Raw genomic sequence first — 17,481 nt, forward strand, 5'->3', positions numbered from 1 at the left:
AATGTCAACAATTTAAAAGAATTGAAATTATACTGAGTGTGTTCTCTGACAACAATAGACTCAAACAAGAAATCAATAAAAGAAAAATAGCAGGAAAAACTCCAAGCCCTGGAAACTAAACAACACACTCCCAGATAATCCACTGATCAAAGAAGGAGTCTCAGGGGAATAAAAAATTACATTGAACTGAATGAAAGTAATAATACAGCCTACCAAAATGTGTAGTCCTTCCTTAAAGCAGTGCTGGAAGGAAAATTTATGGCACTAAATGTTTATATTAGAAAATATGAAAAGTCTCAAATCAATATTCTAAGTTCAACCTCAAGAAATAGAAAAAGAACAGTAAAACGAACTAAAAGCAGAAGGAAGGAAATAATAAAAATAAGAGCAAAATAAATGAAATTGAACACAGAAAAACAATGAGAAAATCAGTGAAACAAAAATCTGGTTCTTTAAACATCAATAAAATTGACAAATCTCTAGCAGGATTGACAAAGAAAAAAGAAAGAAAAGACACAAATTACTAATATCGGAATAAAACAAAGGCTATCACTGCAGATCCTGAAAACAAAAAAAGAACAGGGGAATATAATGATTAAATTTGACAACTGAAATGAAACGGACCAATTCTTCACAAAGTAAAAATTAACAAAACTTGCCGAATGTTAAATAGATAATTTGAATAGCCCTATAACTATTAAGGGCATTGAATTGATAATTAAAATCTACTCAAAAGAAATCTCCAGGCCCAGGTGGCTTCACTAAAAATTCTACGAACTTTTAAGAGAAATTAACATCAGTTACACCCAATCTCTTCCAGAAAAATATAAGAAAAAAGAATGCATTCCAACTCATTCTATAAATCCAGTATTACTTTCATACCAAAACCAGAGAAAGACATCATAAGAATAGAAGATTATAGACCAATATTCTTCACAAATATAGATGCAAAAATTATTAACAAAATACTAGTAAAAGGAATTCTATATTATATACCATGACCAGTTAGAGCTTTTTCCAGGATGCAAGGCTGTTTCAATATTTGAAAATCATTTAGTGTAATTCACCGTATCAACCAGCTGAAGAAGAAAAATTGAATGGTCACATCAATCGATGCATAAAAAGCATTTCACATAATTGAATACCCATTCACGATTTTTTTAAAACTCTCAAAAATAGTATTAGAGTAAACCTACAACTGCTTTAATAAAAAAATCACAAACAATAGGATTGTAGGGCAACTTCCTCAACCGGTTAAAGGATGTCTACTGAAAATCTACAAATGTCAGACTTAATGGTGAGAGGCTGCATGATTTCCCCCTAATATTTGGAAACAAAGCAAGCATGTCCACTCTCACTCCACACTATTCAGCAAAGTGCTGAAAGGTTTAGCAGGTGTGATAAGGTAATAAAAGAAAATGAAAGGCATACAGATCAGAAAAGAAGAAAATAAAATTGTCCATTTGCAGATGGCATATTTTTCTACGTGGTGTGATCATTCCAACAAATCTACAAAAATATAATCATAGAACTAATCTAATAATTTGACTTCAGTAAGGTTGCAGGATGCAAGATCAACATACAAAATCAATTGTATTTCTATATACTAACAATGAACAGGTAGATACCAAAATTTAAAATATAATACCATTTACAATTGTTTCTCAAAATGAAATATTTAAGTGTAAATCTAACAAAACATATATAGGATTTTTATGCTGAAAATAGCAACAAACTGATGAAAGAAATCAAAGCTCTAAATAAATAGAGAGAGACATGCCATGTTCATGGATTGGAAGAGTCAACATAGTAAGATGTCAATTCTCCTCAAATTTATATATATGCTTAATTCAATTTCTATCAAAATCTCTGCAAGATTGTAAATATAGACAAGTTTATTTTAAAATTTAAATATAAAGGCAAAATAATTACAGTAGTGTGGTAGCAGAATAACACCCCTCATCCCACAATAAGATGTCCATGTCCTAATCTTGAACCCATGAATATATAGTTCACATGACAAAGGGAAATTAAGGGAAGCAAGGTTGCAGGTAGCAGATGGAATTAAGGTTGCTAATCAGCTGACCTAAGCATAAGGAGCATATCTTGGATTATCTTGGTGGGTCCAATGTGGAACAGGCAGGCAGGAAGATGGAAGAGTAAAAAGAACTCAGCCTGATGGAATTGGCTTTGGAGATGGAGGAAGGAGGCCACAAGTCGGGGAATGTTGGCAGCCTTAGGCTGGAAAATACAAGAAAATGGGTTCTCTCCTAGAGCTTCCAGAAGGAACACAGCTGTGCTGGCACCTTGCTGTTAGCCCAATAAGATCTACTTTGGACTTCCAAGCTCAATAAATGTTATATAATACATTTTATTGTTTAAGGCACTATATTGTGCAAATTTGTAACAGCAGCCATAGAAAACTAATACAATTGGCTAAAATATTTTTTAAAAAAAGAATAAAGTAGAGGAATCACTCTAGGCAGTATCAAGACTTATACAGCCCCAGTAATCAAAATGGTTGCAGTGTTGACAAGGGATAGACACGCAGATCAGTGGAACAGAAAAGAGAACCCAGAAATAAACCTGCACATGTACAGCCAATTTTTAACAAAATCACACAGTTAATTCAAGGAAGGAAGGATGGTCTTTCAAAAAATGGTGCTGAACATCGAATGGCAAAAGGCAAAAGGCAGAAAAAAGAAAAAGCCATCACCTAAACCTTTCCATCACACATCTTCATACAAAAATTAGCTCCAATAGATCATATATTTATATGTAAAACGTAAAAACTAAAAACGTTTAGTCAATAACATAGGAGAAGATCTTCCGGACCTGGCACTTGGTGAAGCGTTCTTACGTATGTCTTCACAAGTATTGTAATGAAAGGGAAAATCGCTATGCTGGATTTCATCAAAATTAAAAACTGTCCCTCTGTGAAAGACTCTGCTAAGAAGATGAAAAGACTAGCTATGGGCTAATAGAAAATATTTGCAATCCACATTTCTGCCAAAGGACTAATACCTAGAACAGATAAGGAGCTCTCAAAACCCAACAGTAAAATATATAACAAAATAATCTAATTAGAAAATGGGCCAAAGGCATGAGCAGAAGCATCACTGAAAGGATCTACAGATGGCAAATAAGCACATGAAAAGATAGCCAACATCACCAGTCAGCAACGAGGTGCAAATTAAGACCATAAGGAGCTATTACTGCACACCATTTAGAACACATAAAATTAAAATAATAATAATAATAATACCAAATAATAATAATGCCAAAGCATGTGGAGAAATTGAATAATTCAACTTGGCTAATGGACATCAACAATAGTACAACCACTCTGGAAAATAATTTGGCAGTTTCTTAAAACACTAAATGTGGTCTTACTATACGACCCAGCAAATGCATTCCTGGGTATTTATCCCAGAGAAATGAAAACTTAAAACTAAACAAAAACATACACACTACATGTTCATAGCAGCTTATTTATAATAGCCAAAAATTGGGAAAAAAATGAAAACGTCCTCAATGGGGAAATGATTACATAATCTGTGGTACATCTATACTATAGAATACTATTCAGCAATTAAAAGGATTGAATGATTAATGCACACAACTTGGGTGGATTTCAAAGGCCTTTGGCTGAATGAAAAAGGACAATATCAAAAAATCACATACTATAGGATTCCATTTATATAGAATTCTTGAAATAACAGAATTATAGAGAAGGAAAAAAAATTATTGGTCTCCAAGGATTAGGGATGGTAGAGGGGTGGGAGTGGGTGTGATTGCAAAGGATCAGCACCGGGGAGATCTTTGTGATGATAGGATACTCTGTATCTTGATTGCAGTGGTGGTTACACAAAACTATGTGTCCTAAAATAGCATAGAACAGTACACACACATTGTCCCAATGTCGAATTCTGGCTTTGATCTTGGACTATAATTATGCAAGACTACACCATCAGGAGCAGCTGAGGGAAGAGAGCGGGGGAGCTCTCTGCACTCTGCAACTTGCTGCGAATCAATAAGTATTTAAAAATAAAAACAGTTTTTAAAAAGTGGCCAGAGAGTTACTGGATTTATACATGATGTCACTGAAAGGGCTGAGGAATTTTAATGGAATCTGAAAGTAAGAAAAATTTAAGCAAGTGATGAAAGTAAGAAAGTAAGAAAACCCTTTTTGATTTGATATTTATACCTCGATTAGGTGAAACTCAACACAAGGTTATACCCATATGTGTAAGTCTTGTGGGCCTAAGACGACTAAAAATCTCCCAAAGGAGAAATGCATTTTCTATTGATTTTATTTTCCACAGTAGCTATATCCTGGGCATACTTGAAAAATGGGATGCGATGGAATCCAATAGGAGAAGACTGATAGGAATGGAAATGAAAGAAGATGGAAAGAAAACCCCTAAGTGTACAATTCAACAAATGTCGCACAAACATTTATCAAATGCCTTATACGCGCCAGTCACTCTTCCAGGCACTTGAGATATAGCAGTGAAGAAAATAGGTAAAAATCTTGCTTTCAAGAAGTTTATATTCAAGTGAAGAAGACAGAAAATAAACAAGAAAAATAAGGACATTGCCAGTATATTGGAAGGTGATGCATTTTATGAGGAAGGTATCATTATCCCTTAATTAAAAAATGAGGAATCTGAAGTTCAAATCAAATAGCCCAAGATTTAAAGACTGGTTAAAAAAAAAAAACAAAACAAAACAAACAGAGACGGCATTTTCACCCAGGTCCAATGGACATTCCGCAATGCAATATAGCCCTCAAAGTCAATAATCAATTATTAACTCACTAGCAGGGAGAATTACTGTTCTTCTTATAAGAATCAATTGGCTGAGGGAACATTGGCCAGTGGGTGGAGGGAACAGAGCAGATGGGTTTTGGTAGTTGAAGGATGAAGAGAAAGAAGTAATAAATGTTTCATGCAGGAAGAAGGAGCTCGGCAACGCAGAGGGAGGTCACAGAAAGCTACAAGGCTGTCAGTTCCATTCAGCAACTGCTTATTCAGCCCTGTCCTTGTGTAATGGGCATTGTAAGAGGCACTGGAGAAGACAAAGAGGTCAGCTTTCCAGGCATTCTCATAGCCCAGTGGGGGGGAAAGATGCTTCCACCATGACTGCACGTGCCAAGTTCAGGAGACGTCGGGGAAAGATGGAGCCTTGGAAAGGAGGTACCTGGGGCCATCTTAAAGTTCAGAGAAGTGTTCTTAATGATGTGGTCTCCGAGACAATAGTCACACCCCTTTATCTTCAAATTTTAGCGAAAATGAGAAATAGACATGGATGCCACACAAAGAATCAAAAGTAATTTTGTTTTGTTGCCACTGTTTTTTGTTTTGCTAAAACTGAACAAGCAACTCTGTGTGGATCTGCACTTAGAATCAGTCTGGACCCTGGGATGAACAGAAGGAAGGCTCTGGTCTCCAGAGCAGACAAGATAGATGGAGAAGATCCAGGTGCTTCCTCTCTAATAAGCACCAAGACTCCCAAGAAGGGAATTCTCTCCATTAGCAGTGAAGCCGACATGTTGTTCTCACTCTGAATCCTGTTTACTTTTTTTTTTCCAAGTTTAGGGATTGGCACTTCAGGGTGCTCTAAAGATGCCTGAGCTCTGTAAAGGATTGATAAAAGTGAGTCAGATAATGTCATCAGAGAAAACCACAAGGCAGTGTTCAACATCACAGCTTGCACAGATGACTTCCTGTAGTTTAGAATCTCCAGTCTTAAAAGCAAAGGAGGAAGCACAGACTGCACTGATGGCCTAAAGCAAAGTGCATCAGGAGGATGGGTACTAGTGGCATGGGGAGAGCTTGGGGACAGGAAATTCAGCACCAGCTGTTGGCTCACAGGTCCAGAAATGTAGAAGGTTGGCCAAGGGACCCCTGATGAGGGTCTGACAATTAGGAGGAAATACAATGCCATTGACATCTGAGATGCGGCCATGCGACAAGACCAAGCACGATATAAGCTCCATCTGCTGATATGCACTGACCTTGTACCCCCTATTCATAGCCCAGAGATAAGTCCAGTGAGTTTTGTATTAAACAGATTTTTCCCAGAGATAATCACTACTAACATGCTCTGGGAAAATCATTTTCCACTCCCTCTACCCTCCTTGCCTAATCTCACAAAAGAACACCTTAGCAGTGGCATCTGTGGTTCAGTCTGCTGCGTAATCCCTTTCAGGATCATCAGCCCACTTGAGATTCATCTGCTCCGCTCTGAGTCACCAGAGAGCATGCCACATTAGCTGGCATCAACCAGCACTTTTCTTTAACTATAAACTCATTCCTTCTCATAAGAGTGACTTCACTTTGCCATGCATTTTCCTTTCTTTTGGCAAGACTTGAGTTTGAGTCACAGCTCCAAACTAGCAGCTTAATCTTGGGCAAGTCTCCTAAACTGACTGAGCCTCAGATTCCGTATGTATAAATTGGACATAAGAATGCCTAGACCTATCTGGAAGACTAAAAGGTATATAGCATTTATAAAATATCAGTCAATAGGTTTAGCACCTATTACGTGTTCAGAAAATGTCTTTGAAAAAATGAAGCCACAGCCTCCTCATGGAGGGTTCTAATAACTATCTAACACCCCATTACAAAACTCAGTGAAATGATTACCATTTTATTGTGTTTGCAATTTTATGGGTCAGAAATTTGGGTAGACACAGTGAAGGTGGTTCGTCTCTGTTCCACAACACCTGGGGCCTAAGAAGCGGTGACAAATGGCTGGACTGGCTGAGATGGCGCAGCTGGGGCGCTGGTCTGGGGATTCAGTTCTGGCAGCCAGATGGCTCCATTGGTTCTCCTCTACACTTTGTCTGCAGAGGCTGCTATGCCCAAGGTGGCTTCTTCTCCACTCATACATCCAAGGCCCTGGTTGGGATGGCTGGATCTGCTGAAGGCTGCCCAGGCTTCTAGCTCTTTCCATGGATCTCTCCATATGGGTAGCCTGGGCTACCTCATAGAATGGTGATCTCATGCATTTGGAATTGATACTCTTTCCCCAGAGAGAACATTACGGAATAAAAAGCCGAGATTTAAGTTGGAGACTTCAAGGTGATGAAAATTTTGCAATAAAACAAAACAGAAAGCATTCCTTCCCAAATGGAGCTTAGCTAATATCAGATGGCTTTTAGGTCTACTGCTGGACTTTTAATTTCATTCCCTTGAACTATATGTTAATTAATGTGTCAGTGCCATGCCATTTTAATTAAGGGGGCTGATAATGTGTTTAATACCTGTCTGATAAGGGTAATTGCTCCTTAGTACTCTTTCATAATTTTTCTGCACATACTTACTTTTATATTTTCCATATGTTACTTAGAGTCAGCATGTCTAAATCCAAAGGAAAATGTCTGTTAATCATTTCATTGGCATGTTAAATATATAATTTATCTTAGGGAAAATAGGTATATTTATGATGTTGAGTTTTCCTATTCAAGAATATAATAGGTCTTTCCAATTCTTGAGTAGTCTTTTGTGTGCGTATGGAACTATTTTTAGTTTTCTCCATCTAGATATTTCAAATTACTTACTTATTCCTAGGCATTTTACTTTTTTTGTTCCTATTGTAAGTGGTATCTTTTCTTCTATTAAAGCAACTAACTGGCCATTTTGTAACGTGAAAAATATTGTTTTCTCTTTTGTTCTTAATTGCATTTTCTCATTGTTCATACTATGTTTCCCACTGATTCTCTTATGTTTTCCTGGTGTGTAATCATACCACCTGTCGATAGTAGTAATTTTACAAAGACCACTTATAACAGCAGCCCCAGGGTTACCAGCATCCTTGCTGGTAGTTCTTCCCACACTTTCAACATTGCAACTACAGTGAGCTTAAGAAACCACAAATGTAAACATGCCACATAGACTACATCCCTCCATTCCAAATACTTCCATTAATCTTAAGCTAAAGACCAAAATCCTTTACAACACAGTCCTACCTGAATCATCCTTTATTTAAGTTTCCATCCTCACCCACCCAATACTTTCTCACAGGCTCTTTTTTCCAGCTCTTTGATTGTCAGGCTCATACCCAACCTAAGGAAATTACCAATATCTTTACCTCTGTCTTGAATATTTTATTACCTACTCATTCTTTTGATCTCAACTCAATCATATTTCTTCAGGGACTATTTGCCGTAGCTTTTTGAGTTCTGGCTGAAATTCCTATGATTCAGTCTCAGAACACCATGGGTCTGCTCTTCAGGGTGATTACCACACTTGTAATTTTATTCCTGGTCATCTTCTCCCTACTCTAGATGCTCAGTCACAGGAGAGATCATGTCTTATTTTTCTTGTCATGATTTCCCAAATCCGTAGAGCAACATCTGCCTGACACATAGTTGGTGCCAATGAATGTTTGTTGAAAGTCTGCATTCTATCCATGCCTTCCCCAGCAACGTTATGAATATTTATAAGGAAAGACCCACACCTTACACATTTTTGTATCTTTCACCACAGTACTAAATACAAACAGATATAAAATGATTGTATGATATTAACATCTAAGCTTAAATTAATTCCTGAGTTTACTCCATCTCCCCTTGCAGCAGTGAAGCTTTGAAGAAGCAAGGAATGGAATGAGGTCGAGCAAGACAAGTGGGAAAGGTTCCAAGTGAGGGACCTACATACAGTGGTTGGAGAAGGCCAAGGAGGAGCAGGAAGATGTCTTATATAAGTCTTGCTTGTGTCAATAATCAATATGAATTTTGATTAGTCTTATTTCCACCACCCAGACCCTAGACTCTATTCATGTCTTCATTTTTATTCAGCATTTGGAAAACATTTATTCATTCAATAAATATATATTGAGGAACTGTGCTAGGCTCAGAGGACCCAGAGTTGAACAAATCAGACTTTACAATTCTTAAATGGGCACAGAAGAGCAAATTAGAATCATACAAGAAGTTTTGATTCAAATCACCCCCGTTCCTCTCAGTCCACAGTCACAGATTGTCGCATGCCTTCCCTTAGAAAAGTGTCCACGGTAACTGCTGGGATGATGGAAGTTTGTCCTGACCCTCAGGTATTTCAGGATAGGGAAGCAGAGGCTGAAGACACCTGAGCTACTCAAGTGCTATGAGAAGATGAAGGGCGCCTTCAATTCATTTCAACTAGCACTTACTGAATGCTTACCATGTCCAAAGTGCTGTTTACTAGTGTTCAGGGCCCAAGACTATAAAATAGATTCAGTCCTCATTTAGATCGGAGTCGACTAGGACAGATGAACCTGTAAATGGAAAGAACAGAAAGGTGAGGAGACAAAACATTAAAAAGTGTGTATATGGAGACCATCCTTAGGGATCTACTTGTTCTTATTGACTGGAATGGGGAGGTGGTTGGAAAATTGTCCAGCCTAAATTCACTTTACAATATTAGAAACCCTTCCCAACACTCCCCTCTTTCTGAGACACTGAGTGAGTAATCTCTGGCACCTGCAGATACTGCAGGCACTGGTCATTATGTCATGATAAACAACTTCAAGACAAAGTAAAAACCGCTTATTTCCCACACAAACATATAGAAAACACACACGGTATAAGGTCACCCTGAAAAGGTGTCATCATAATAAAAGATATAATATATTGAGTTCTTACTATATGTCAGATGTTGGACAAAGCCTTTTACAGCCATTATCACGTTTAGTTCTCACAACAGTCCTGTAAAGAGGTAATGATTCCTCCAACCTAATAGGCAGGAGAAAGTCTCAGAGGAGCCAAATAAATTTCTCAGGACTATACGGGAGATTCAGGATTCCAATCCAGTCTGTGCTTGTGCTTTGAAGGGGTCAAAAAAATAGCCCCCACCTGCGTTTAAACCAATTGTCACATGGCCATATGGAGTCAGACAGATGGAAACCACAGCATTTTTACTGGTGAAAATTAGTACAGAAAACATAGGTGAGTTGTGCAACCAAATGAGCCTATGATGCCTCCAAATGATGGTCCCTGCCACCTGGGATCTGCCCAGCTCCCCTTCCCAAGGCCCAGATAGGGATGTTCTCTCTGCACAGGCATGTCCCAAAGAGAGACGGGCCAAGGCCAGGACCCCACAAGTCCAGTGTGGAGTGAGGCAGGGGCCAGCGGGGCCAGCACTGCCTCGGGATCCTCATTCTGAAAGCAAAAAGGAGCGAGGAACATTTAACCCACCCTAACCTTCTCTGGGACAGGGCTCTCTCAATCCACTCAGGTTTGATTTCTAATCTAACCCTGGGCAAGAATGAGGCTCTTGCCCTCATGAGAGAACATAAGCAAAATGACAAAACTGAGGGAAGAAGGGTGGGGAGAGAAAAGGGATATTCCCTGAACTCAGCCTGGCTATTTATCACTCAGTCTAAAGGTGATTGCCCAAAGTTCATGACCAGGGAAACAAAGCAGAATTGGGAGAGATCTCCCGAGAGAGTAATTAAACCACCCTGTTATGGTGCCATGTTTTCCCATGTTGGGGAGGGCGATCCACCTACATAAGCTCCCTCATCCTCCAGAAAGAGAAACTTGAGAGACTGTTGCATTTTTAATGCAATTATATTGAGGTATATTCACATACCATATAATCATCCAAAGTGTACAACCAGTTGTTCACAGAATCATCATATAGTTGTGTATTCATTACCACAATCAATTTTTTGAACATTTTCATTACTCAAAAAAAAAACTAAAAATAAGAATAAAAATCAAAATAAAAGTAAAAAAGAACAACCAAAACATCTCATACTCCTTTCCTGCCCCCTATTATTCATTTACTTTTTTTCCCTTTTTTTCTACTTATCTGTCTATACACTGGATAAAGGGAGTGTGAGTCACAAGGTTTTCACAATCACACAGTCACACTATGTAAGCTATATAGTTATACAGTCATCTTCAAGAATCAGGGATACAGGATTGCAGTTCAACAGTTTCAGATGCTTTTATCTAGCTATTCTAATACACTAAAAACTAAAAGGGATATCTATATAATGCTAAAGAATAACCTCCAGAATGATCTCTCAACTCCATTTGAGATATCTCAGCCACTGAAATATTTTAATTTTTCTCCCCTTTTTGGTCAGGAAGGCTTTCTGAAACCCATGATGCCAGGTCCAGGCTCATCCCCAGGAGTCATGTCTCATGTTGCCAGGGAGATTTACACCCCTGGGAGTCATGTCCCATGTAGTGGGGAGGGAAATGAGTTTACCTGCTGAGTGGGTGTATTAGTTAGGGTTCTCTAGGTAAACAACCAACAAGAAATATCCTTGAATATAAGATTTTATAAAAGTACCTCACATTTTTACATGGTGTGAGACACTGTGGTGGTGCACAAGTCCAAATTCCATAGAGCAGGATGCACGAGTCCAACATCCGTAGGGCAGGCAGCGAAGTGGCAACTCCAGTGAAGGTGTTCAATGAACTCCTCAGGAAACCCTTCACTGTCTAGCAGAAGAAGTGAAGCTCCTCGATCCTTAAAAGCCTTCAACTGATTGGATTAAATCCAGCTGATTGCATTCTCTCACACCCTTCATTGATGTAATCAGTCACAGCTGCAGTCAATTGACTGATGATTTAATAAACCAGCCTTCTGGTATATTAACCAGCTGCAAATGCCTTGCAGTAACATCTAGGCCAGTGCTTGCTTGACCAGACACTGGACATTATCACCTTGCCAAGTTGACACATGAACCTAACCATCACAGTTCACCCCTTGTCAACTTGACAGTTATACACATGGACAAATACAAATATACTCATAACAAAACAAGGAGGAAATATTCATGCCATTATAGTCCTTATGGGAATGTAGTCATAGTTCATATTTATCACTACCTTCTTCCACGACACATTCCATGTTCCCTTTACCCTCAACAAGCACTTCAACTGGCCATGTTTCTTTGCCTGGTGGGGTGGCACAAACCTTCATTCCTAAAGTTTCTTGGCCATTGGTAGTCCTGCCTGGATTGGGTTGTTGCAGTTTTCCATTGACTTTAATCACAGGGCATGGTAGCACTAAGAGACACCCTAGGGAAATATCCTGTATTCCAGGAAAACTCTTCTTCACCTCCACTGTGTAGTTGCAGTGCTATTTTCCCTTGATGGTAAGGATCAATCACCCCAGCCAGCACAGTAATCCCCTTCCTTGCCTGTTGATTCAGAGGCATGAGAAGCCCCAAGCAACCAGATGGCAGTCTTAACTTCCAGTTCAATGGAATTATTGTAATAGCTCTTGGTGGAAGCACTCCTCCTTTTGGAACTAAGACATGTAGACAAGCAGAGCTTAAGGTTGCAGGCACAGGATGCAAAAATTTTCCTGGTGGATCACTAGGAGTGACAGTGAGTGGTGCCACTCCTGTTTCCACCCCTTGATTTCTGGACTGGGGTATCCTGGCTATGGGAGAAACAACACCATAGAGTGGACGCTGATTCAGAGCATACACAGCCTCCTAGAGAACACTGCCCAAGCCCTGCAAGGTATTGCTATCTAGTTGGGTCTTCAAAAGGCCATTCCACTGTTCTATCAACCCAGCTGCCTCTGGTTAATGGGGAACATGGCAAGACCAGAGAATTCCATGAGTATGCACCTCTTCCCTCACCTCATTTGCTGTGAAGTGTGTTCCTTGGTCAGAAGCAATGCTGTGTGGAATACTGTTCTAGTTTGCTAATGCTGCCGGAATGCAAAACACCAGAAAAGGATTGGCTTTTATAAAGGGAGTTTATTTGGTTACACAGTTACAGTCTTAAGGCCATAAAGTGTCCAAGGTAACACATCAGCAATTGGGTACCTTCGCTGGAGGATGGCCAATGGTGTCCAGAAAACCTCTGTTAGCTGGGAAGGCACATGGCTGGCATCTGCTCCAAAGTTCTGGTTTCAAAATGGCTTTCTCCCAGAATGTTCCTCTCCAGGCTGCAGTTCCTCAAAAATGTCACCCTTAGTTGCACTTGGGATATTTGTCCTCTCTCAGCTTCTCTGGAGCAAGAGTCTGCTTTCAATGGCTGTCTTCAAACTGTCTCTCATCTGCAGCTCCTGTGCTTTCTTCAGAGTGTCTCTCCTGGCTGTAGTTCCTCTTCAAAATGTCACTCACAGCTGCACTGAGTTCCCTCTGCCCCTCAGCTCATTTATATGGCTCCACTGATCAAGGCCCACCCTGAATGGGTGGGACCATGCCTCCATGGAAATATCTCATCAGAGTTATCACCTACAGTTGGGTGGGTGCATTTCCATGCAAACAACCTAATCCAAACATTCCAACTTAATCCCCACTAATATGTCTGCCCCACAAGATTGCATCAAAGAGTATGGCTTTTTCTGGGGGACATAATACATTCAAACCGGCACAAATACCATGATGGTGGATAAGGCATTCCGTAAGTCCACGGAAGGTAGTTTTCACAAAAGCATTGCGTGCAGGGAAGGCAAGCCAATATCTGGCGGATGTGTCTATTCCAGTGATAACAAATCACTGCCCCTTCCATGACAAAAGTGGTCCAATGTAATCAACTTGCCACTGGGTAGCAGGCTGATCACCTCAGGTAAATGTGCCATATCAGGGACTGAATGTGAGTCTCTGCTGCTGGGAGATTGGGCACTCAGCAGTGGCTGTGGCCAGGATGGCCTTGGTGAGTGGAAGTCCATGGTGCTGAGCCCTTGCATAACCTCCATCATGACCAGTTTTTTCATGAGTCCATTGGGCAATGACAGGAGTGGCTGGGGAAAGAGGCTAACTAGTATCCACAGAGCAGGTCATCTTATCCACTTGATTATTAAAATCTTCCTTTGCTGAAGTCACCCTCTAGTGAGCATTCATATGGGACACAAATATCTTCATGTTTTTTGCCCACTCAGAAAGGTCTATCCACACATCTCTTCCCCTGACTTCCTTGTCACCAATTATCCAATCACTTTCCTTCAAAGTCCCTGATCATCCAGGCAAATCATTAGCAACAGCTCATGAATCAGTATACAAACACACCTCTGGCCAGTTCTTCTTCCAAGAAAAATAAACAACCAGGTGCATTGCTCAATGTTCCACCCACTAGGAGGATTTCCCCTCACCACTGTCCAGAAAGAGGCTGCAGTGCTGCAGCTGTCCATTTTTGGGTGGTGCCTGCATATTGTGCAGAACCATCTGTAAACCAGGCCTGAGTTTTCTCTTCCTCAGTCAACTGATTGTAAGGAACTCCCCAAGATGCCATAGCTGTGAACTGGGAAAGCAAAGGTAAGGTGGAAGGAGTGGGGGCCATGGGCATTTGGGCCATTTTCTCAGGTAACTTACTTGTGCCTTCAGGACCTGCTCGAGCCCTATCTTTTATATACCATTTGCATTTTATGATGGAGTGCTGCTGTGCGTGCCCAACTTTATGGCTTGGTGGGTCTGAGAACACCCAGCTCATGACAGGTAACTCAGGTCTCATGGTAACTTGGTGGTCCATGGTTAAGCGTTTTGTCTCCACTAAGCTCAATAGCAGGCCAATAGCTGTTTCTCAAATGGAGAGTAGTTATCTGCAGAGGATGGTAAAGCTTTACTCCAAAATCCTAAGGGCCTGCATTGTGATTCTCCTATGGGAACCTGCCAAAGGCTCCAAGCAGCATCTCTATTTGCCACTGACATTTCCAGCATCATTGGATCTGCTGGATCATATGGTCCAGGTGGCAGAGCAGATTTCATAGCAGCCTGGACTTGTCTCAGAGCCTCATCTTGTTCTAGCCCTACTCAAACTAGAAGCTTTTCTGGTCACGGTAAATGGGCCAAAGTAGCACACCCAAATGAGGAATATGTTGTCTCCAAAATCCAAACAGACCAACTAGGTGTTGTGCCTCCTTTTTGGTCATAGGAGGGGCCAGATGCAAGAGCTTATCCTTCAGCTTAGAAAGGATATCTCAACATGCCCCACACCATTGGACACCTAGAAATTTTACTGAGGTGGAAGGCCCCTGTATTTTTGTTGGATTTATCTCCCATCCTCTGCCATGCAAATACATTACCAACAAATCTAGAGTAGTTGCTACTTCTTGCTCACTAGGTCTGTTCTAGTTTGCTAATGCTGCCAGAATGCAAAACACCAGAAATGGACTGGCTTTTATAAAGGGGGTTTATTTGGTTACACAGTTACAGTCTTAAGGCCATAAAGTGTCCAAGGTAACACATCAGCAATTGGGTACCTTCACTGGAGGATGGCCAATGGTGTCCGGAAAACCTCTGTTAGCTGGGAAGGCACATGGCTCATGTCTGCTCCAAAGTTCTGGTTTCAAAATGGCTTTCTCTCAGGACGTTCCTCTCTAGGCTGCAGTTCCTAAAAGATGTCACCCTTAGTTGCACTTGGGATATTTGTCCTCTCTCAGCTTCTCTGGAGCAAGAGTCTGCTTTCATTGGTCATCTTCAAACTGTCTCTCATCTGCAGCTCCTGTGCTTTCTTCAAAGTGTCGCTCTTGGCTGTAGCTCCTCTTCAAAATGTCACTCACAGCTGCACTGAGTTTCCCCTGTCCATCAGCTCATTTATATGGCTCCAGAGACTCAACTTAGACCCACCCTGAATGGGCGGAGCAACACCTCCATGGAAATTATCCAATCAGAGTCATCACCCACAGCTGGGTGGGGCACATCTCCACAGAAACACTCAAAGAATTACAGTCTAATCAACACTGATAGGTCTGCCCATACAATACATCAAAGATAATGGCGTTTGGGGGACACAATACATTCAAACCAGCACAAGGTCTGATCAACATGATATCACCAATAAAATGGACTAGTGTGATGCCTTGTGGGAGGGAGAAATGGTCAAGATCCCTGTGGACAATATTATGACATAGGGCTGGAGAGTTGATATACCCCTGAGGTAGCACAGTGAAGGTATATTGCTCACCTTTCCAACTGAAGGCAAACTGCTTCTGGTGGTCCTTACTAACATCTATTGAGATAAAAGCATTTGCAGATCAACAGCTGCATACCAGGTACCAGGGGATGTGTTGATTTGCTCAAGCAATAATGCCAAATCTTGAACAGCAGTCACAATTGAAGTCACCACCTGGTTAAGCTTGCAATAATCCACAGCCATCCTCCAAGATCCATCTGTTTTCTGCACAGGCCAAATAGGAGAGCTGAATGGGGATATAGTTGGTACCACCACCCCTGCATCCTCCAAGTCCTTAAGAGTGGCATTAATCTCTGCAATCCCTCCAGGAATCCAGTATTGCTTCTGGTTTACTATTTTGCTAGGCAGGGGCAATTCTAGTTACTTCCATTTGGCCTTTCCTACCATAATAGCCCTCATTTCAGGAGTCAGGGAACCAATATGACTATTCTGCCAGTTGCTGCATACATGTATTCAAATTATGCATTCTGGAACTGGGGAAATAACCACAAATGGATCAGGGACCCACTGGATTCACTGTTAAATGGACTTGAGCTAAAGTTCCATTGATCACCTGACCTCCATAAGCCCCAACTCTGACTGGTGGACCAGAGTGACATTTTAGGTCTCCTGGAATTAATGTCACTTCTGAACCAGTGTCCAATAATCTCTGAAATATCTGATCATTTCCTTTTCCCCAATGCATATTACCCTGGTAAAAGCCCATAGGTCCCCCTGGGGAAGGCTGGGAGGAAGATTAACAGTATAAATTTTTGGCAATATAACAGGGTCCTTCCCCAAGAGTACCCAGCATTCTTCTCATTCAGGGGGCTCTGGGTCTGTAAACAGTCTGAAGTCTGGAAATTGATTAAGGGGCCATGACTCTCTGTTTTTGTAACTCAAGTTAGACTTTTATTCTTCTGCTTACACAGATCAAACAATTAGTAGACAATTCATACAATTTAGTAGACTACTCATCTATTTTACCTCTAGGTACTCCATGATCTACTAGCCAATATCATAAGTCTCTACAAGTCAGATTATTTTTACTGCTGCTTTAAGCCTGTTTTCCATTATGGTAGCCATGCCCACCTTGTCTTTGGTGATTAACTGCTGCCATGTGACTTCTGCCAACTTGGGATCTGATTATCCCCATTGTGTCTGAGGATTACAGCTCAGTGACAGCAGTTCCCACAGTAATATCTGATTTACAGAGAAGGGCAACCACAGAGCTCTTCAGGGATGATGGGGCTAGTCTCACAAATTTAATCCTTACAGTCCTGGTAAAAGGTGTGTCCTCTGGACATTCCGGGGGTGTGTGAGCAGGTCTTCCATGATAAATCCACACTAACATTCCAATCTCTCTAAGCCTTTGAATCCCCTCCTCTACTTTATACCAGGGCAGTTCTGGCATTTCAACCTCAGGTAATGTCAGCCACCTTTTGATCAGTGTTTCAGCCAACCACCCAAACAAGCTGTTAACACCCTTTCTAACCCCTCAAGCTACAACACTGAATGCAGAATCTCTGCTTAATGGGTCAATATCAATAAATTCAGCCTGATCCAACTTTATATTCCATCCACCATTATCCCACGCCCTTAATATCCATTTCCACACATATTCC

The 17,481-nt window shown here is 40.7% G+C and overlaps 1 long non-coding RNA gene across 2 annotated transcripts in view; it reads right to left on the reverse strand.

Annotated features, from left to right (window-relative positions):
• Positions 1-8,922: 8,922 nt before the first annotated feature.
• The window catches only part of LOC119509610, a 52,126-nt gene continuing 43,567 nt past the window's right edge, over positions 8,923-17,481 (reverse strand). The window contains exon 5 of one of the 2 annotated variants that reach the window (XR_005211729.1): positions 8,923-9,264. This is a non-coding gene — a long non-coding RNA (uncharacterized LOC119509610). Of the gene's footprint in view, positions 9,265-15,767; positions 16,082-17,481 lie in introns of those variants that run through there. The other variant, XR_005211727.1, reaches the window with a different exon arrangement.

This window comes from Choloepus didactylus, chromosome 14 (assembly GCF_015220235.1).
Source record: "Choloepus didactylus isolate mChoDid1 chromosome 14, mChoDid1.pri, whole genome shotgun sequence".
Taxonomy (NCBI): domain Eukaryota; kingdom Metazoa; phylum Chordata; class Mammalia; order Pilosa; family Megalonychidae; genus Choloepus; species Choloepus didactylus.